Consider the following 22343-nt stretch of genomic DNA (forward strand, 5'->3'; position numbering starts at 1 on the left):
GGAAAATGAGTGTAGTTATTACTATTTGATAATTAGCTTCTACACATTCACAGTTACGTGTAATTTTTCATAATACTGTTTTGCAGATACCACACATAGCCTTGAATCACGCTTAGTTGGGTATAGTATCAGTGTCATATCAACAAATGACATGATTAAGCAAAGTTTCAAGGAGCTATTAGAAATTTTAAGGATAATTTTTTAAAAGTTCTGCACTTCTGGACTGCTAGATTTTCAAGATTTTTTTGTGAGTTTTATTTTAGGGGGCAAATATATTTAGAAGTGTTCCCGAAGCGTGACTTTAAAATATGTAAAGAGTAACTAGATGAGATTTATTTTGTAAATTTATATTCTAAAGAATACTTTTTAAGAATCTGTTTCTCTAGAGTAAAACTTTAAATAAAAAGAGCTACCAGGAAAAGTTCTCTATCTCTTTTTGATCCTATGCATTTTGGCTTGCTTATCAGGGAAATCTGCTAAGTATTTTAAAGGCTGTTAGGAATCTTTGAGGGAGGGAGTAACAGGGGCAAGATTTGTCTTCCTGCTTTAAACAACTAAAAAAACCCAGTCAAAATATATGGGAAAAAAAAAAGAAGAAGAAGAAGAAGATTTAGTATTGGAAAGCAAGCAACTCAGGAGAGGGACTCTGCAACTGTCAAGCTGCAACTTCCCTGGTTTACTGCATGAGTGGTGCTGCAGTGCAGGGAAGAAGAACCTCATAGAGGCTCTGCAAGTAGTCTCTACAAGTGGAGGAGATGCATTTCAGAGTGACCAGAATGGCTAGACTTTGGGCAAAGTGTTGGAGAGAAAACAGTTCACTCAGAGAGGGAGGGAGGGATATGGAGTATAATCTTCAGTTGAGTATGGGTCATCACATGCACGTGGAGGAACTATATGAGCCTAGGAAGAGGCCCAGAAAGGACAGCTCAGACATGGCTTGCTCACATATGGATAGGAATAGTTTGTCTTGCTGCAGCTAAAATGGGAAGAACTCCTATCACATAGGATATCATGAAAAGAGTCCTAAGCACAGTATTGCCTTGGTTGTGGAGCAAAATTAGTTCTAGACCAGGGGTCTAGCCAAGTATAGCCCACAGGTAAAATATAGCATATAGTCTGTTTTTGTACAGTGCTCTAGCTAAGACAGTTTGTAAATGATTAAAGGGTTGTAAAAGAAGAATGAGAAGGGTAAGAAGCACAAGAAAAACTGAAGACTAGATGACACCTTGGTTGCAGCCTTGGGAGACCCTAAGCAGAGAATCGAGTTAAGCCATGCTTATTTTAGTTGTTAAGTTTATGTCATTTGTTATGCAGCAATAGATAACTAATATAAATATTTATTTTTGAGAGAGAGCATAAGCAGAGAAGGGGCAGAGAGAGGGGGACAGAGGATCTGAAGCAGGCTCCAGGCTGACAGCAGAGACCCCAATGCAAGGCTCAAACTCATGAACTGTGAGATCATGACCTGAGCCAACGTCAAACACTTAATCGACTGAGCCACCCAGGTGACCAATAGATAACTAATATAAAGAGGAAACCATTTCCAACATATTCCATGAGGCAAGCATATTTACCCTGATACTAAAACCAAAGAAAACTATTACAAGTAAAAAATAAATATCTGAATAGGCCTATATTTATTAAAGAAATTGAAACAATAGTTAATAAAAACAAAGCACCAGGCCCAAATGGATTCACTGGTGTATCATACCAAGCATTTAAGGAAGAAATTAAACCAATTCTATACTGTCTCTTTCAGAGGTTAAAAGCAGAGAGGGTTCTTAACTCATTTTATGAAGCCAGCATTAGCCTAATATAAGAAAAGAAACCACATACCAGTGACTTTCATGAACATAGAAGAAAAACCTTCAACAGAATATTAGAAAATTGAGTTTTAAAAAGTATAGAAATACATACAGATACTATGACCAAGTTGACTTTCCTAAGTATGGAAGGCTGGTTCAACATTCTAAAATCCTTTCATGTAGCCTATCACATCAAGTCCAAAATAGAAAAATCACATGATCATATCAATAGATGCAGAAAAAGCATTTGACAAAATAAAAAATCCATTCATAATAAAAACTCTCAGTACACTAGAAATAAAGAGAAACTTTCTCAACCTCATAAAGACTATCTACAAAAAACCTACAGTTAACATTAAGCTTAATGATGAGAAACTTAGAGCTTTCCCATTAACATCCGGTAAAAGCCAAGGATACTGGAAGTCCTTGCTAACACAATAAGGAGGCAAGAAAAGGAGATAAAAGATATGCAGACTGAGAAGGAAGGCCTAAAACTGTTTCTGTTAGCAGATGACATGATTGTCTTTGTAGAAAATCTGAAAGAATTGACAACAAATGGAACTAAAAAGCAATTATAGCAACATTACAGGATACAAGTTTACTACATAAAAATCAATTGCTTTCTCAAATACCAACAATGAACAAGTCAAATTTGAAATTAAAAACACAGTGCCATTTACTTTGTATACTCACCAAAATGAAATGCTTAGGTATAAATCTAATAGCTTATGTACAAGATCCATATAAGGAAAACTAGAAAACTCTGATGAACAAAATTAAAAAAGAACTAAATGGGGAGACATATATGTTAACCGATAGAAAACCAATATTGTCAAGATGTCCATTCTTTCCAACTTGATCTATAGATTCAATGCAATCCTTCTAAAAATCAAAAGTTATATTGTGGAGAACAACAAATTACTTCTGAAGGTTATATGGAGAGGCAAAAAAACCAAAAAAAAAAACAAAAAACAAAATAGGGTAGTCAATGCAATATTGAAGGAGAAGAACAATTGTCAGAAGAAGTGTTCAGGACTGACACCAGGAGGCTCCAAGACTTATTATAAAGCTATAGTAATCGAGACCATGTGGTACTGGCAAAAGTATAGGCAAATAAAGCAGTGGGACTGAATAGAGTTCTAAGAAATAGACCTGCATAAATATAGTCAACTGATATTTAACAAATGAGAAATACAAAGGCAATACAATGGAGGAAAGATAGTCTTTTCAACAGAAGGTTCTGGAATAACTGGATATCCATGAAAAATGAGTCTAGAAACGGACTTTACATAATTGACAAAAAAATGAACTTAAATGAATCACAGACCTAATTGTAGAATACAATGATTTTGGTATGGTGATGCCTTCATAGATATAACACCAAAGATACGGTCCATGAAAGAAATAATTGATCAACTGGATGTCATTCAAGTTAAAAACTTAGGCTTTATGAAAGACAATGTGAAGAGAATGAGAAGACGAGCCACAGACTGGGAAAAAATATCTACAAAAAACATATCTGATAAAGAACTGTTATCAAAAATATCCAAAGAACTTTTGAAACTCAATAAGAAAACAACCTGATGAAAAAAATGGATCAAAGACCTTAGCAGACATCTCACCAGAAAAGATACACAAATGGCAAAGAAGCATATGAAAATGTGTTCCACATGAAATGTCATCAGGGAAATGCAAATTAAAATAACAATGAGATAGCACTATATATCTATTAGAATGGCCAAAATATGGAACACTGCAAACACCAAATGTTGGTGTGTATGTGGAGCAATGGGAATTCTCATATGTTGTTTGTGGGAATGGAAATTGGTATACCCACTTTGGAAGACAGTTTGGTGGTTTCTTAAAAAAAATTTTTTTTAATGTTTATTTTTGAGAGAGAGAGACAGAGCATGAGTGGGGGAGGGTCAGAAAGAGGGAGACACAGAATCAGAGGCAGGCTCCAGGCTCTCAGCTATCAGCAGAGTCCTATGTGGGGCTTGAACTCACCACAAAATCATGACCTGAGCTGAAGTCGGATGCTCAACTGACTGTGCCACCCAGACACCCCAGTAGTTTCTTATTATAAGCATACTCTTACCATAAAATCCCTTGGTATTTACCCAAAAGAGCTGTAAACATGTCCACACAAAAGCCTGCACACAAATGTTTTTAGCAGCTTTATTCATAATTTCCAAGATTTGGACAGGCTGTGCATGTTCTTCAATAGATGATAAATTCTGGTACATCCGGACAATGAATACTATTCATCATGAAAAAGAAATGAGCTAAAAGCCATGGAAAAACATGGAGGAACCTTAAATGCAGATTACTGAATGAAAAAAGGCAATCTGAGAAGGTTAAATACTGCACAATTCCAACTATATAGCATTCTGGAAAAGGTAAAATTAGAAAGACAATAAAAAGATCAGTAGTTGCCACAGGGGTGGGAGGGATGGTTATAAGTCAGTATACATTTGTCCAAACCCTGAATGTACACCAAGAGTGAACTCTTAGATAAACTGGACTTTGGGTGGTTATGATATGTCAAGGTAGACTCATCTGTGGTTAAAAGAACAACAGGAAAATGTTGATTTTGGTGAATGATGTTGATAATGAGGAAGGCTGTGCATGTCTGAAAGCAGAGTTCATATGGTGAATCTCTGTATCTTCCTCTCGATTATATTATAAACTTAAAACTATTCCGAAAATAAAATCTTTAAAACCCACCATCTAAACACCCAATCAGAAAATTCTAGGACAATACCCCTCATGAACACAGATGTGAAATATTAACAAATCCAATCTAGCAATATATGAAAAGAATAATATATCCTGACCAAGTATGGTTATCCCAGAAACATAAGGCTGTATTAACATTCAAAAATCAATCCATATCACTATATTAATAGACTATAAGAGAAAAGCCATATTATTTCAACTGGAGGAAAACTCATGTGAAAAATTCAATATCCATTCATGATTAAAAAAAAACAACTTCTCAGTAAACTATGATTAGGAGGGAATTTCCTCAACCTGATAAATGGTGTGTACAAAAAATCTCCAGCAAACATCAGGCATAATCATAAGTGCTTTCCTCCTTCTATTTGGGACAAAGTGAGGATGTTTGCTCTTACCACTCCTATTAACATTACACTGAAGGTCCTAGTTCAGGCTGTAAGGCAACCAAAATAAATGAGAAGTACGTGGATGCAGAATGCCAACATTCTTAAATAAATGAGCATAGGGATTGCAAGTGATCTTGTTTAATGAAACCCTAATTTGTTTCTATTGCAGAAAAATGCAGTTTTCCTCTTTATTTTTGCATGCTTAAATTTACTATTCCTCATTAGATAAAATACAGAGATAAACGAACTTCATAGTGGTACTTTTCCAAATGAAACCTTTTTCTCCACCTTTTATCATTAAGTTCTTTTAAAAGGCTGATGTCAAATAATGTCTGTATTATAAATCTCTTTCATAATGCTTGTTAATATTAACCAAATAAGTATTTTCATATTCTTATATGGCAGTTAGCCTACTAATTTTTTGGCTAACTCTATAATATCCTAGTACATTCTTATAGACATAATAACTGCCAGGAAAATATTTGGCCAGGACTCATTCAAGTAAGGGAAAGGATATTCATGATTATGTGACATGTATATTTAGAATATAATATTTCAAGTTAGATTTGGCAAGAAAACAGTCATGCACTAAAACATGTGAGATATCTTGAATCCTTTTGGAAAAGCCCTCAAAGGAAAATAATTTAGGAGTTACATTTGTCTTAGCTCTGACTTCCCAATAAACTTTTGGTACATTTGCATTTTTCTTGACTAGTTTCTTCTCTATATGAACTTTCATTAAACATGCTTTTCTTTCCAAGTGTTCTTTGTTGTAAAAGACCATGTGATTTATATTTTCATATGAATTCATATACACTGAACAATGATCATTTTTACAGATTTCTTTAGGATATTATTATGGTATTGGGGAACATTACTTCCAATTATATAAAAATAGTCTGAAGCACATGAGGGCTAGGAATGTATGTGGAAGTGCACTTATACTTGGAACATAATAATAAAATTTCTTGTTTTGGTTGATGACAATTAGAAACCTATTGCTATACTGCAATTCTGCCCTCTGATCTTCGAGCTACAAGCATGGAGCCAACTTTGGCAAATGACTTTGCAATTTGACATACCACTTACTGCTTGAGGTATCTTTTCTCTGGTCAAATTCAAAGTAATTTTCTGTACAGTACATTGCAACTGCAAAGACAAAAAATATCCAGCCGGTTTGACTTCAATTGTTTTGACTCCTTCTCTCTCTTGTAGTATCTCATGTTGAAGCCAATCCCAGTTGGTTTTGGTTAATAAAAAAGTACCAAAAATTCATGGAGACATAGGTAATAGGATGATTAAAGTTTTGGTGACTGTTGCAGATATTAGAAACCTTAAGCTTGGTAGGGAAGGCTTGAAACAGCGTTTGAGTATGAAGATTGGAAGATAAAGAGATCAAGCCCATTTATCTCTTCTCTGTACTGTATGTTTGTGGAGACAGATCTTCAATTCCACTAACATTACTCAAGAATATGCCTGGGGAGTCTATTCTTCTATGACTCTCTGCCAAAACAGCTTGAGAAACAGCTGGTGATAATTCTGGCTTCATTCCCCCGCTCAACAGCTGATGTTCAGAAGCAGGAAGGCAATTGAGTGGGTGTGTTCTGAGCCATGGCATCACTGCTTCCCCTTCAGCTGCTCCTGCTCCCACGCTAAGGCGCAGATCAGAAGGCTGACTTCCTAGAAGTGGCCTGAAAGGAAGGACAATCCCACAGCTTTAGGTACTGAGGGGACAAAAACAGAATGATTTTGCCATGTAGTGGTTCAGGGGCAGTATTTTCAATACCAAGCACTCTGTCATCTGCAATGAAACCCTTAAGATAGACTGTAAGAATTCTATTCTTTTAAAATGGAACAATGAAATAAGTATGGAATTAGGTGACTTACCTTCTAAAGACAGAAATGTTTCAATTAACATAGTTTTATTATTTTAAATAAATTAACTTTTTCCTAATGGTAGGCCCTATTGGTCAAATGGTAGCTTAGCTACAGATGCTGTCAATTATTTTCCTTTTAACAATCTAAGGTAGTAGAAGCCTTCTCACTGCAACTGGAAGTTCTGAGACAGGAGTTCTAGTCTCAGCATTACCAATACTATAATCACTACTATCGCTTTACCAACACCTATAATAATTGAATATCACTGTGGAAAAAGTATTTCCTGCAGCTTCATTTTCTCCCTATGAAATGAGAGAACTAGGTTAAAACAAATTTTATCTGCAGTTTCTTGAGCTGAAATCAGTATATTGTAAACATAATTTTGGAACAATGTAGAATAATTTTAATCATTCGTTTGCTTAATAGCCTTTCTCATATAGGGAGAATGTACCTGTGTTTACCCTATACATTCCTCCTGTAAGAGCATATGTGTTCTTTAATCTCTTTTCCTCATAACTCAATTTCTAGTTAAATGAATTTGAGTATGCTGAAGAATAGTAAATTGGTACTTAAACTAATTAAAAATTATGTGTATTGTAAATGGGTTCTGGTCAATTCAGAGTAGCATTAATTTTTTGGCAGTAATATCTCTTGATTTTTGTTAAGCTTAAAATCAACCAAAATTATGAAATCATTTTAAAACATTGTTACCTTTCATCACTGTCTACTTCAAGCTTCCCTTTAACATTTACATTCTTCATCTCTTCAGATCGAAGTGAAGATACTTTATCGTGTCTATATACTTCATCTCCATTTAAGAGGAGTACAGTTTTTCAGTTAAGAGTAAATTTTTTGGGGGCGCCTGGGTGGCTCAGTTGGTGAGGCGACCAACTTCAGCTCAGATCATGATCTCATAGTTTGTGAGTTCAAGCCCCGCATTGGGCTCTGTGCTGACAGCTCAGAGCCTGGAGCCTGCTTCCCATTCCGTGTCTCCCTCTCTTTCTGCCCCTCCCACTCTCATGCTCCATCTCTCTCAAAAATAAACAACAACAAAAAATTTTTAAAGAGTAAAATTTTTGTTGTCACACCTGTGTTTAAATCATAACTCTCATGTTTTATGGCTTTGAAGAATTATTAAATCCATTTAAAACCTTGGTTCTCTCATCTGTAAAGTGGGGATAATATTATCCACCTAGTATTTTTGTGTGAGCTTTACTGAGGTGATGTATGGGCAGCACTTATCACAGCATCTGGAATATAATGGTCAGGAACAGTCATTGGTATAACCCTAATTCTTTTTTTTTTTTCAATATATGAAATTTATTGTCAAATTGGTTTCCATACAACACCCAGTGCTCATCCCAAAAGGTGCCCTCCTCAATACCCATAACCTACCCTCCCCTCCCACCCCCCATCAACCCTCAGTTTGTTCTCAGTTTTTAACAGTCTCTTATGCTTTGGCTCTCTCCCACTCTAACCTCTTTTTTTTTTCCTTCCCCTCCCCCATGGGTTTCTGTTAAGTTTCTCAGGATCCACATAAGAGTGAAACCATATGGTATCTGTCTTTCTCTGTATGGCTTATTTCACTTAGCATCACACTCTCCAGTTCCATCCACGTTGCTACAAAAGGCCATATTTCATTTTTTCTCATTGCCACGTAGTATTCCATTGTGTATATAAACCACAATTTCTTTATCCATTCATCAGTTGATGGACATTTAGGCTCTTTCCATCATTTGGCTATTGTTGAGAGTGCTGCTATGAACATTGGGGTACAAGTGGCCCTATGCATCAGTACTCCTGTATCCCTTGGGTAAATTCCTAGCAGTGCTATTGCTGGGTCATAGGGTAGGTCTATTTTTAATTTTCTGAGGAACCTCCACACTGCTTTCCAGAGCGGCTGCACCAATTTGCATTCCCACCAACAGTGCAAGAGGGTATAACCCTAATTCTATCTTCCATACTATTTTCTCTCACACTGAGGAATGTCATAAATAAGCCATCCATGTATTCATTTGGAGCTATAGTAAAACTTTTTAATGAAAAAGACTGTGACGTGAACCCTTAAGCATGCTACTAGTGATCTCTAGTCAATAGGTGAGGGTTTTTGTTTTTGATATTTTTTATTCATTCCGGGCCACATTATTCAATCATGTAGTGTTCATCTGATATTATTTCCAGCTCTCATATCTCTATCTCGTCCATAAGAAAAATATAAAAGACTTAAGGTTATTTTTACCTAAGATATTCCTCCTGATGTTATTCTGTCTTCAAGTGATGAATAGTTTCCGTTCTAAGTTTTCACATTTTTTAATAATTTGTTCTAGAATTTTATCCAAATGTATGTCAAATGTAATGACACTGTATACTGTAACATTCTCTTTATTCCCCATTTCTAGTCATTGTCACTGTACACTATCATTCCTGAAGAACTATGGTAGTGATCAAATTATTTTTTCCTACAGTAGTTCCATTCACTTGAACCAGGTCAGGAGACTTGCTTTTCATAACATTTAAATGGTTCTTGCCATGTGCTCACTGATTTGTTTCAAATTTCCCTTACCTATGTTTTTTTAAAAATATTATAAAGTTTGATGATACTTCTCTTAAAAGTTTCTTTCTTTCCTTTGCATTTGGAATCATGTTTTTGTTTTGAGAAGCTTGGGAGCTTCTTCAGTAAAGTATTATGAATTAGGATTCTTTTGCCTGCCAGTAACAGATAATCCAATCCAATGGATTTTATTGGGAAATAACTGAATAATATAGGGACATTATGGCTCAGACGTGATTAGAAACAGGGATTCAAACAGTATTCAGGCCTTATCTTTTCTTTCCCTCTCTGAAGGCTTGTTGCCTTTTTATATTGACTTCATTTGTAGATACTTGCCCTTCTGTGTATCAGTGTCTTTGGTGGCTCCAGCATGTAGGTCCTCTCAAGTCCACTGGGAAGGGGCACCTGGCTTTCTGGCAACTTCAGCAAAAATTACCTGGTATCTCATTGGCTCTATCAGTATCACATACTCATTCCTCAACTAATCCCAGTGACCAGGGAAATGTAAGATGCTGTTCACCATTCTTGAGTGTTTGCTACTCCCTAAGACAAAGAAGGATCCAGTTCCAATAGAATAATATGGATCATGAATGAGAACCAAGCCCCACTACAATATTATTGCCTTAAATTTATGTAATAAAGCAGAGGAGGCAATGTATAATCATACATAAACATTGGTGATCAAATATAATCTTTCTGTTACCATCTTATGTGCACACATATACATGACAGTGTTCCAGACACCAACTAGTTTCTTTTACTCTGAATTCCATGTGTACCTTTTTACTGTTTTCCTTAAAAATTGGACTTCTGCAAAAAAAAGTCCTTGTTCCTAACTTTAAAGTGATATTTAGTTAAATGAAAAGTTTTAAATATGTGTGTGTGTGTATACACACACACACACACACACACACACACACACACACTTATTCTCTCCAAACTGCACTAAAACTATAGTAATTAATTAATATACAAAGACAAAAAGAACAGAAGTGGAGACAACTAAAGAATAGTGATGTAAACACAATTTTAGAAAAATGAAAGTTTAAAGACAAACTGAATAGAGAAAGCCAATACATCACACTCTTAGTGAGAAAAAAGCAAATTAAAAAACAAATTGCATTGGAGAACCTCAGACAATGTCAATAAAGGTACCATACACATTTGAAGGCTAGAGTATGAAATGGGGGCTGAAAACAAGGTGGTTGTTTGACAGTCTGTTAGGAATTCTTAGACCTCTCATATTTATTGTCTTGCCCCTGAAGAAGGCAGATAGGAGATACATTCTGTACAGAAATTGACTCTGCCCTTGAAAGTTCCAGACACAGTAGATGCTAAGATGATAGGCTAGATTGAAATGATGAAAACTAATCCTTCCCATTCAGTCTTGACATTCAGACTCCTTTTCCAACTTATCCTTAGAATGCTGACAATCAAGCTTGTACCAACAGTCAGGCGATTGATACATCGTCTGAGGAAAATGATCAGTAAAAGAGAAAATATTTACATATATTGTGGTATTTGGAAATCTCTCATTAAAGCTTGAAAACCTTGCCTGTGCACTTAGACCTTTCCATCAGCCTTTTAGAATCTCACCCTTAAGGGGTGCCTGAGTAGCTCAGTCAGTTAAGCATCTGACTTCAGCTCAGGTCCTGATCTTGCAGTTTGTGAGTTTGAGCCCTGTGTCAGGTTCTGTGCTGACAGCTCAGAGCCTGAAGTCTGCTTTGGATTCTGTGTCTCCCTCTCTCTCTGCCCCTCTCCTGCTTATGCTCTGTCTCTTTCAAAAATAAGCATTAAAAGAGAAATTAGAATATTACCTTTAAAATATTAAATGATGAGTTAAGATCACAGTTATATAAGGAAAGCCCATAACATAAATGACACAGGTCAAAATATACAAATAGAAAATAGTAACACAAAGAAAGCAAACAATTCAGAGTGCAGAAGACTAAAGAAAATACACCAAACCAAAAATTTCGTTTGTATTTAATATACCCAGAGAGATAGTGAGTAGACATTGCATCATTCAGTAAGACTAGGATGCTATAAAAATAAATATTCATAGAGTAAGAAAGATATTTTATATATAAAGTTAACCAGCAAGTCTAACATAAGACTAATTAGAGTTGTAGCCACAGTTAGTAGAAAACAGAAGAAAAATTGTCAAAGAAATAAGAGTAAGATCTCTTTGAATTGGAAGACATGGGATCCCAGATTAAAAGTTCACTGAATGTCTAGTACAGTGGATAATAAAAATAATGAAAGACTCATCAACACACTGGTACTCACACAGGATAGTGAATAGTGCCTATTTCCATTAGCCAGACTAGAAAACTGTATGATTCTTGAGGTGTTTCATATAATAAAGAAGATCTTGCCTCAGTAGTAGAAAATAATTAGCCCTTGACTGAGGAGTACTAAGATCCAACATAATAAATCTTAAAATGAAGAAAGGATCAAACTGTTTCCAAGTCACTTAACTGCATCTCATAACAAAGCTCAAGAGCAATTATAAAAATATAAAACTATCCATCATCTAACAAAGTAAAATTCACAATGTCTGGCATCTAATCAAAAATTGGAAATTAAAAAGTAGGAAAACACCCATAAGGGGGAGAAAATCAGTCAATTGAAACTGACCGAGAATTGATACAGAGGTTAAAATTGGCAGCAAAGAACATTAAAATAGTCATTAGAATTACATTCCACATGTTCAGAAAGTTAGAGGTACGGAAGATAAAAAAAAAAGTTGCAAATCAAAATTTTAGAGATGAGAAGTACAATGTCTAAGATGAAAATTATATTGGATGAGAAACACAGCAGAAGAAATTAGTCAACTTGAATAAATATTAGATACAAAAATGAAAAACAACAACTTAAAGGTCATTTAAAGATGAACATAACAGCAATGAACTATGGATAAATTTCAAATATATCCATGTGCATGTAATTAGAATCCCTGCAGCACTGTAAGGAAGGAGACAGAAAAAGCTATTTGAAAAAGTAATGGTTGAAAGATTCCAAATTTGATGAAAACTATAACCTTGGAAAGCCAGTAACCTCAATGAACTCCAGGCATAAGAAACCTAAAGAAAACTACAGTAAGGCAAATTTTAACCACATTTCTCAGAACAGTGAGAAAGAGAAAATAGCAAAAGAAACCAGAGGAAAAATACATATTACATATAAAGGAGCAAAGATCAATAAAGACATACTTCTTGTCAAAAATACTGCAAGTGATAAGAGTGGGGCAACATATTTAAATTACTAAGAGTAAAGAAACCCAAAACTGTTAAGCTAGAATTTTATACCCAGCAAAAGTATCTTTTAGTAATGAAGATTAAATAAAATTTTGGCAGAGAAACCCTCACAAAAAGGAAGCCCATCGGGCATAGAAAAAGTGATTACAATGATTCCAGATGGAAATATGGATCTGTATAAAGGAATAAAGAGCTTTGGTAATAGTAACTATACAGGTAAATATACATTTTTTTCTTATTTACATATGTTTAAAACAACTATAATAACAATGTAGTATGAATTTTATAATATCTAAAATGGATGACAAAAACCAGGGAGGGAATAAATAAAGTATACTATTGTAAACTTATTATATAGTACACAAAGTTGAATAATATAACTTAAAAGTAGATTATGCAAAGTTAAAGATACATGCTATAAACCATAAAGCATCCATTAAAACAACAAATCATAGGTAATATACTAACAAAGAAGACAAAATGGTGTCATAAATATTCAGTTAACCCAAAAGAAGGCCAATGAAAAGGAAGATAAAAAGAACAAAATATCATATGGGACAAACAAAATAATGACAAAATGATATTTTTAAGCCAAACTATAGCAATAATCACAATAAAATGTTTAACCATTATATTTAAAGGGAATGATTTTCAAATTGGATAAAAATCAAGATCCAATTATATGTTGACTATAATAAATATACTTTAAATATGAGATACAAGTACACTAAAAGGATAGAGATATCTGCCATACTAACACTAAAGAAAACTGGAAAGGTTATATTAATATCAGAGAAAGTATATTTCTGAGAAAAAAAATGTTACCAAAGATAGTCATTTCATAATGATTTCATGATTCATCATGACAACATAATAAAGTTAAAATTTTACTCACTTTATATTAAAGCTTCAAAATATCTGAAGCAAAATTAATATAACTTCGAGTAGAAACGGTCAAGTCCCCAAATACATTTGGATATTTTACTCCCACTTTCTTAATAATGATAAAATGAGTAGGCAAAATCAGTAAGAATATAAGATATATTTCAGTCACAATCTGATTCAAATATAATCAATTCAGAATTTCATCTCAGCTCAGTGAACATTTTGATTTCTACTGTCTTTCCCCTACCCCCCCCCCCTCCTCTCTGGGGCAATCTGTGTTGAGGGTGAGGATTGCATTTATATATCAATCATTCACCACCAGGGAGTAGAGATGGGTAGCAGGAGAGCCCCTGTTGGAGTGGGGACTTTGAGTCCTTTGCTTTTTCTCTCTGGCCCATGCCCCATGGGTGTGTGGTGCTATCATCTGCTTGTAATATCCATATTCCCTGCCAGGATCCTGGTCACAATGTAAACCACTCTTGTCACCTTGTTCCCACCTCAGCGGTCTTCTAGTCTCTTCAGCCTTCTCAAAACTTTGCTGCTTAAGCATGAGATAAGGTTGTAGAGGGGAGCTTGTAGGTTGTAGCTTGGGGCAGTTTAGGAATTCTTTTCTGCTTTTCCAGCCCCAGTAGGGCTTCTCTGGGCTCCCCTCAGATGCTGTGTAGAGATTCCTCCCTCTACCACTCTCTTGGGTGTTCACCTACTCTAAGCCACTTGGACTTTTCTGGGCTAGGCCCTTGCTTTCATTTTTATTTAGCTCTTGTTTTCTAGATTTTAAAGATCAAAGCTTGAAAGAATCATGCTATAGTCCCCTCTTTGCTATCAGGGGCGGAGGAGAACAAGAAGAAAAGAAAAACTAAATTTTTCACTATCTCAACTAACTCTTTCGTCAGAAGTCGTTAAACTGCCTTTACCCTAGGGCAGTATATATAGGAAGCTAATTTATTGGTAAGGGTAGGCTAAAACTTAAAAAGACTGGAAACAGTTTACAATCCATATATTATTCTTTGATACAACTAGGTTTTTATTAACTTCAGCGTTTTTCCTTTCCCCATTTGTTTATTCTAATGTTTTGTCTTTATCCAAAGAATGTATCTTTGCCACCTCTGTCCCAAGCCCCTAGTACAGTACATATTAGCTACTCACTTAATGTGTTCTGGATTGCAGTAGTTTGAAAGAGTTTCATATTTCACCCTTGTGGGCTATATCTAAACCTACAGATTCTTCTTAATGTCTTCAAAAGTGCTATGTATCAAGTAACCATACATCTTAACTGATTCATTGGTGTATTCATCATAATTCTTTTGAACACAAAATGACAGACCACTTGAAATACATAACAGAGAAGAGAATTATATGAAAGACACTAGAGTATTTAATGTAACCTTGGGAGGAGCCAGGGTCCCATGGACCCTCAAGACCAATGGATGCCACAGTACTGAATGCTTCTAGGACTCTCCTGGTCTTCTCTCTACTCTAAAAGCTGGCTTTGGTCTCTCCATTCATTTGGCAGGAAACAGGACCACTGAACTCCCAAGACTCACATATCACAACTTGACCACAAGCGAGGAACTGCTGTCCATCCCTTAGCTCATTATTAAAGAGTATGAGGGTAAAACTCTAATTGATCTATCCTGAATCAGGTGTTTGCCTAGGGACCAATTAATACTAACAGTAGGTTAGTATTACTGGCCCCACTAAAGCCAAATAAGTTGCTGGTTCTCTCTTAAGTGAGGTGACCAAAATGAACAAATAGTAACTGCATTGTATTCCTTGTGTATTTAGCAGAGTTATGAACCACACAGTAGGCATTCATAATTATTTGCCGGTTAACTAAATAATGTATTGACTGATTAAAGAAGTGAGAAACTTGTCCAAGTCTACATGGCAGTATGGCTTCAACTTAGCATTTTCTTTGAATTGTTGTATTTCCTCACATGGATCTAACTTCATTGTACGCTTCATGAAAAGCCAGTCTTCTAATTTATGAAAACAAGCACTGAAATGATGAATTTCCATGAAAGTGGGTTAATAAGGCAGATCTAAACCTATAATCATTTAGTTTGAAGCACATTGAGAGTGCTTTTCCCTAGTTTTGAAGCTTTTATAATTCCCTACCAGATCCTCCTTTTTGGATAAGCACCCCAAATACTGTCTTTTGTGCCCTTTTAATTAAGTAATTGCAAATGACTATTTCACTGAAATATGTTATAAAAACATCTTTCCTACTTTTCATGGGCTTAATTTTCTCTCCATATACCTTAGCACTTTATGTGCATAATGCTTCAGAGAACACAGAGTTCAGTAGCTAGTCCTATTTAAATACTATGACACAATTTCTTTTGAACTCTTAAAGCATTATGACGTATCACTCTTTTTATGAGGTTTGTATGTTTAGAATACTTAAAATTATTGGTTAATTTGCTAGGTTGTCATTACCCTTATTCACAACTAAAGAGACAGTGCTTGAGAAGAGTATCAGTGTATTCGGGGAAAGGACTTTGGAGATCAAGGATCTTACTCCCACATTCAGCTACTATATTACCAGCCTAAACCATCTTTACAGATTCTGAATTAAAGTATTTCTAATTAAACTTCTCATTCAGGGATAAGGTTGTTCACATTAATTCAAAACAAGATAGTTTCATTACTTAGAATGGATGTTACAAATGTGCAGATGCTGAAGAAAAAGATATGTTTGTACACATATTTCTCATTTATACACATATAGGACTATATCTATACTTGCTGTATACTATTCTCAATGTCTTCTAGTTGTCTACCAAATTTATTAAAGCATTGTCTATTTCTGCTAAAATTGTAGAATACTGGGAGTTAGACATTAAATGTGAAAAACCAAATGGGCATACTGAAATGGAGATTTTGTTAGTCACTTAAGGATTCCCTGAAAGGAGGTATAATAAAGTGAGCATATCACTACTTAAAGGCTCTATTTCTTAAGATGAAGGTGTTGGAAGTTTATCAAAACTTGCATTCTGTTTTATCAAATTTATGAATTTCCCTAAAAAAACTTTTAAAATTATATTTTCTGTTATTCCACTGATAGCGATTAGTACTGTACTAAAACAGTATGCAATTGACATTGTTACATAGTATTAGAATGATTCATGGTGTAATAATTACTTTATTCCAAACAACTGACAGTGAAATTCTTGGTTCTAATTAGATATTTCTACTTTTCCCAATTACTATTGGTCTCTAGAATATATTAACCTAAAAATTCTAGGTACTTACTTTAGACTTCCCTAGAATTAAAGAATTATGATCAATGGAAAAGAAAAACTTGTCCTTTTGTCAGAATTAGACCATATTTCATTTTCTGATTCAGTGTATTTTTCATCATATTCCTTTCCAAAAATTGAATGTGATTGTTTTTCTTATTTTATTTTAGTGAAATGCAAATGAGAAATGTTATAGCTAATCAATGCCACCAAAATAGTTTTTTTAAATAACCAGGACATGAACTCTTTAACAAGATTCAGTCAGTTCTATTTATAGTTCCCCTAAGCTATGAACTATTTGTGCACCCATGTTTCTGCATAATGACTTTTCAATGTGGTTTCAGTAATCATTCCAGAAGGCACAATCTCAAAATATCTATATGCATAAAGAATATATTTAAAATAAAGGCTAAATTGGCTGGCCATGCATTAAACCATTTGCCTGTGAAATCACTTTGTGAAATATCTCCATACAGGAGATGTTCCAGCCGAGTATAGGACATAGCAAACATTTTTTTGCTTACCATATTGTATCACCATAACTTCTTCTGGAAACACTTCTTCCTCTAAGTGTCCTCTTAAAACACTTCTTCCTTCTTTCTCTAAGATGACAAGCCATTTTGAGAATTCGCTCTTAATTTAGCCCACACAGGATTAGCAGAAGAGTGAGACTCTCAAGCTACTTGCCCTTAAATACTTAATAGCTGAAATGAGAGGTGCTGGTGATCTTCAAAACAACAACAACAACAACAAAAAACTATATTAGCATCAGACTCACTCCCCCAGTTTCAGAGATGAGGGGTGCAAAGAATGAACATAGTGGGTTTCCTTAGAAGAACACTCATCTTCTGTGTTTCTGAATGAGAAACTGTTCCCTCCCCCCACTTTTTTAAGGCTTTGGAAGGGAAGACATTTAAAAAAGCCGTATTTTGAATTTCAAAACAAAAATAATGCATTTCGTCTGAGATTTTCTTTAATCAAGAACACAAGTGAAATCTTTTAACACAAATGAATAATGTTTTTATATATCTACTTGATCTTTTACGAGGCTATACCAACGTAAGCACATTGTGTTCCTTGTTCTGTCTTTGTGGGTGTGAAGAGAGACAGCAGACCCAGACTTGCTCATTGTTTCAGTCCTCTATAGACAAGAGTCCCTGCATCACGTCCTTAATTTGAAAATTTTCTCCCTTTTCTCTACCCAAATAACATCATTTTCTCAGATTTTTACAATCAGTTTGGCTAGTAAGTAATTCCTTGCCACTTACTGTATTATATTTTTCTGAATTTTAGGCCCCCATGCTCTCTTACATTAGTCTTTGGCCAATGTTTACAGATAGAAAATATGATTGGAAAATTGTCACTGCTCCTCAAAGTAATTTTTATTTGCCAGCTTCCACTGTTTATGCACCTTTAGAAGATGAAAATAAAACTGTGCAGTTTTTGGAGATTTGTTTTGCTTCCCATGGACAAAGGATCCAAATCATTTACATACTAGGGATCTTAACCAAGGCATAGAAATACCAGTGAGGAAAGACTTATAATTTTGCATTCAGTAATTTTTCCTGCTGTCACAAAAGAATTTTTATATGTATTCTTATCTGTGCTACCTATATGGACGTACATGCAATTAAATGGTGCATGATGATTAAAAATTTTGAGGATATTGACAAATATAATTTAGTTTTAGGTGTGCACATTTATAGCCTCTGAATGAAGATACTTGCACACTATCTCTTTTAGGTAAAAAGTGAGTTATATACTCCTCCATCCAATGACTACACCTATTTTCCTTATATAAGCACATGACATCATCGTTTAAATCAAACCGATTTCTAAGCACCACAGCTGTTACTAGTTATTTAGAAGTCTAATTTGAGCAGAATGTGTCACGCCAACTTTGCACACACACGCTCACACAGGCAGTATTCACATTAAAACTTTCACCTCTATTAAATAGCAACAGTTCTTCAAAAATTCCAACACTCGACTCTTAACAACTAAATAAAATATGTGTCTTTGAGGAGTAATGTGCCTATTTTATTTTTATTCCTAGAGGCAAATCTTGCATAGATTGGTGCAATTTTGTTACCCGGCTGTCACTTTAACCAGTTCTCAAAGATGCATATGACATTGGGTGAGCATTGTCTTCCAACCTCATTGTTTTATTCCTCCTGAATTAAGGGTAAATCTCTATGACTTTGTTTTCAATGGAGGTCACATAGATATAGCCATCAATATTGAAATAGCATTTTCTCATGCAAACAGAAGCTTTAATAGCCTCTACAAGGGTTTGTTCCTTGGGGAGACTAAATTCAAAATGGCACAAGCCATCTGTCGTGGTGGGATTTTTCAGTTCCCTTGTTCTGTACCCCTCTCTCCCCCTCTCTCCTTCTCCCTCTCCTTTCCCCCCTCTCCTTTTATTTTTCAGTTGTTTAAAGTGACAGCTTTATTATCTATTCTTGAATTTCAAGTTTGCTAACTCATAAAAATATAACAGGTTCACAAACGTTTGTAGAGAGGCACACTGTATGCCCAGAGCAACTGAAAACTCAAATTTGCTATATTGAGCCCAACCGTCAGTTCAGTGTTTACTGAGGAAAGTTCCTGTTGCTCTAGCCATGGAGTGCTTTAAGGGACAGAGAAGCTGGGCAGGGCCCAGATGACTGTTGCATACCTCCAGATTCTGATCTCAGAAGGATTTTTGCTGAGCTAGAATTGATATGAAAAGCATTTCTTAGAAAGAATGTTTCTTTGGTTAGAAAATTTGAAATTTCCCCAGGCTTAAGAGATGAAAAAATTGATGAAAGATTTTTAAATCCTTATATCCAGAGAATACACTACCACCTCGAAAAAAATATAAATAAGTGTGGGTGTCAGCTTTTACTAATAGACTATAAGTGTAATGCAAGCAAGGACTGTCTTATTCATACTATAGCCTAGTCTCTAGCAGGGTTCCTGGAACATATTAAATGCTCATTTAATATTTGGGGAAGGGAGAGAGGAAGGAAGTGAGGGAAGGCAGAGGGAAGGAAAACAAAATCTAGAGTGAAAGCAAAAAAAGCTCTGAGCTCTTTAAAAAGCATCAAATCAGGACACCTGGGTGGCTCAGTCTGTTGAGTGGTTGAATGTCAGACTCTTGGTTTCGGCTCAAGTCATGATCCCAGGGTCTTTGGATTGAGTCCTGCATTGGGCTCTGCAATGAGCATGGAGCCTGCTTAAGATTCATTCTCGTTCTCTCTCTCTCTCTTTCTCTCACCCACCTTCTGCCCCTCTCTTCTGCTCATTCCCCCTCTCTCTCTCCCTCAAAACTAAGTAAAAAATAAATAAAAAGCATCAAATCCTGTGGAATACCACCCTAATACACTAAAAGATGGTATAGAAAGTAAAATCTACAAATTATGGAAAATGATCTTAAAACTAAGTGTCAACACTTTAATAAATTATACTAGATAAGGCATGAACTGGTCCTTCATATTTGACATTTTTTCTTTGAATCCAGAATTGAGATGATCTTTGAATAACTTACAATTTCAGCTGGTCTAAGATCATGTCCACAATAGTACTGGGGATGAACAAGGCTTTAGGCAAAAGTATGATTCCTCCTGTTTTAAGAATTTCCATGCCATAATGAGGTATCCACCAGTCACCAGTAGCTCCCAAATTTTACTCAAGAAGGAACTGTGGACTATGTCTAATTCAACTTTCTAGACTGTGTTTGTTTTATTCAAATTAATTTGTAGTGGTAAGATTTGCAAGATTGTGACAAAGTATGTGAAATCAGACCATATGAACATTGCTATGCATTTCTATACAAGTGCAATATTTTCCCTGGGACATGTGCCTTAATTTCCATTTTGTCTCACTAGATGGGCATGAGACCTAGAAATCACAGGCTGTATAAGGAATATAGGATATATGAAAGGGGATGATGTTAGCTATGGAAAGACAGCCTGAGGCCAGTATGCTGGTGTCTCAATGTGGGGCCACGCACTCTTCTACATTCAATCTTGGTTTCATCTGGTGTAGGGTCAGATTAGCATTCCTATACCTCTCCCTGCAACCCATTGCCACACCTGCTGTTGCTTCCTTTCGTTGGACTACAATAATACAACTTCGATCTGGAGAAAATGAAAGAAAGACTTCTGAGGTCATGCAAAAATGGTAGAATATTTTTTGGCAGGTAAATCGTTTCTTCAAGTGAAATCTTTCTTAGAAATTTCAAGTGAAAAAACATAAATTCCAAGTTGCTGTGGTTGAAGCTGAGGTGGGCTCTCACCGTATACTCTACACTACGCTCACCCTCGTTCCTGAACATTGGTGCTTGGGCTCTCTCAATTGGGCCCATGTGTGATAACACTATTCCCTTCCTGCATGTCTGCTCCCCCTAGCTCCATGTTTACCTGCCTGCTCCCTCATTGGTAGCCCAGCTCCAAACATTTCTTCTAGGTGGGCTTCTCTGTTAGGCTTATTTGACTTTTCACCTCTTTCTCCCTAAAAACCTGTATTATTCTCAATTTGCCTTATACAGGTGTCATTTTGTTGATTTGCTGAGTAGAAGTAGAATTATATGACCCAAATCTATTTGTTTCATTGTTCATTAAACTGTAAACTTTGTTACGATAAGAACCATGTTTTATGGGCTTTGGTGCCTCATGCTTTCTTAACATTAACCTTTGCCTCCCTCATGGGCAACGGAGTGGTATGGAGGCTTCCATTTTTGTTCTAAAACAATGATAGCTGTTAGAGATTTGTAGCAACTAGTTACACAATGACCTAACTTCAATGCTTATGTATTGGTTGGTCATCAAAATCCCTTTTTCTTTTCTTTTATAATATAACACATAGCTGGGCATATGACCGCCCTACTATAGACTAAACTTTTTGGCCTCTGTTACAGGCAGGTCAGTCAGTGGGACTAAGTTCTTACCAATGGAGTGTAACATTCAAGTGATATATTCTATACTCAAATGATGTGTTCTTTGTCACTTACTTAAAAGGAAACCATTCATACTCTGTTACCCTTTTTACTTCCATCCCATGGGCTGGAATAAAGATGTGACCGTAATCCAGTTTAAACAGACGGCAACAATGCCTTAGGAGATTGGGGTTGGGGAGAAGGTAACAAGATGAAGGCAACCTGAGACTTGAATGACTTCTTGGAACAGAGCTGTGCTACTAACTGGGACTTCCCTTATGCTTCCAGACTGGTGCTTGCAAGAGAAATAAAATTCTATCTTTCTCAATTCACTATTTGGGATCTATTTATTACAGAGGGCTTAGTGTGAAATCTCACTAATGGTGTGTATCTCCCAGTGGGAGAAGAGTGCAATCACCATATAACTATACACAAAATACTAACACTTGAGAGAGGCCTGGACTTTGGTGCACAGAGCAAAGGTCCTTCATAAATAACTCAGTTCCTAAAGACTATGTGTTGAGCAAGTGCCAAATCAGATGGCCCTGAGTTTAAAAAAAAAAAAAATAGATCCATCAGACTGTATGGTATTAAAGCAGTAAGAATTACCCAAAGATATAAATGGAGCATAAAATGTCCCTTAGTCATAGTGGTTGAGGGTTATCATCTATTCCTTTGT

The 22343-nt window shown here is 35.6% G+C and overlaps 1 long non-coding RNA gene across 1 annotated transcript in view; it reads left to right on the forward strand.

Annotated features, from left to right (window-relative positions):
- Positions 1–22343, forward strand: part of LOC123379235 — a 251028-nt gene that overhangs the window by 82272 nt on the left and 146413 nt on the right. The window lies entirely within an intron of this gene.

The sequence above is a fragment of the Felis catus genome, chromosome C1, assembly GCF_018350175.1.
Source record: "Felis catus isolate Fca126 chromosome C1, F.catus_Fca126_mat1.0, whole genome shotgun sequence".
NCBI classification, from domain to species: domain Eukaryota; kingdom Metazoa; phylum Chordata; class Mammalia; order Carnivora; family Felidae; genus Felis; species Felis catus.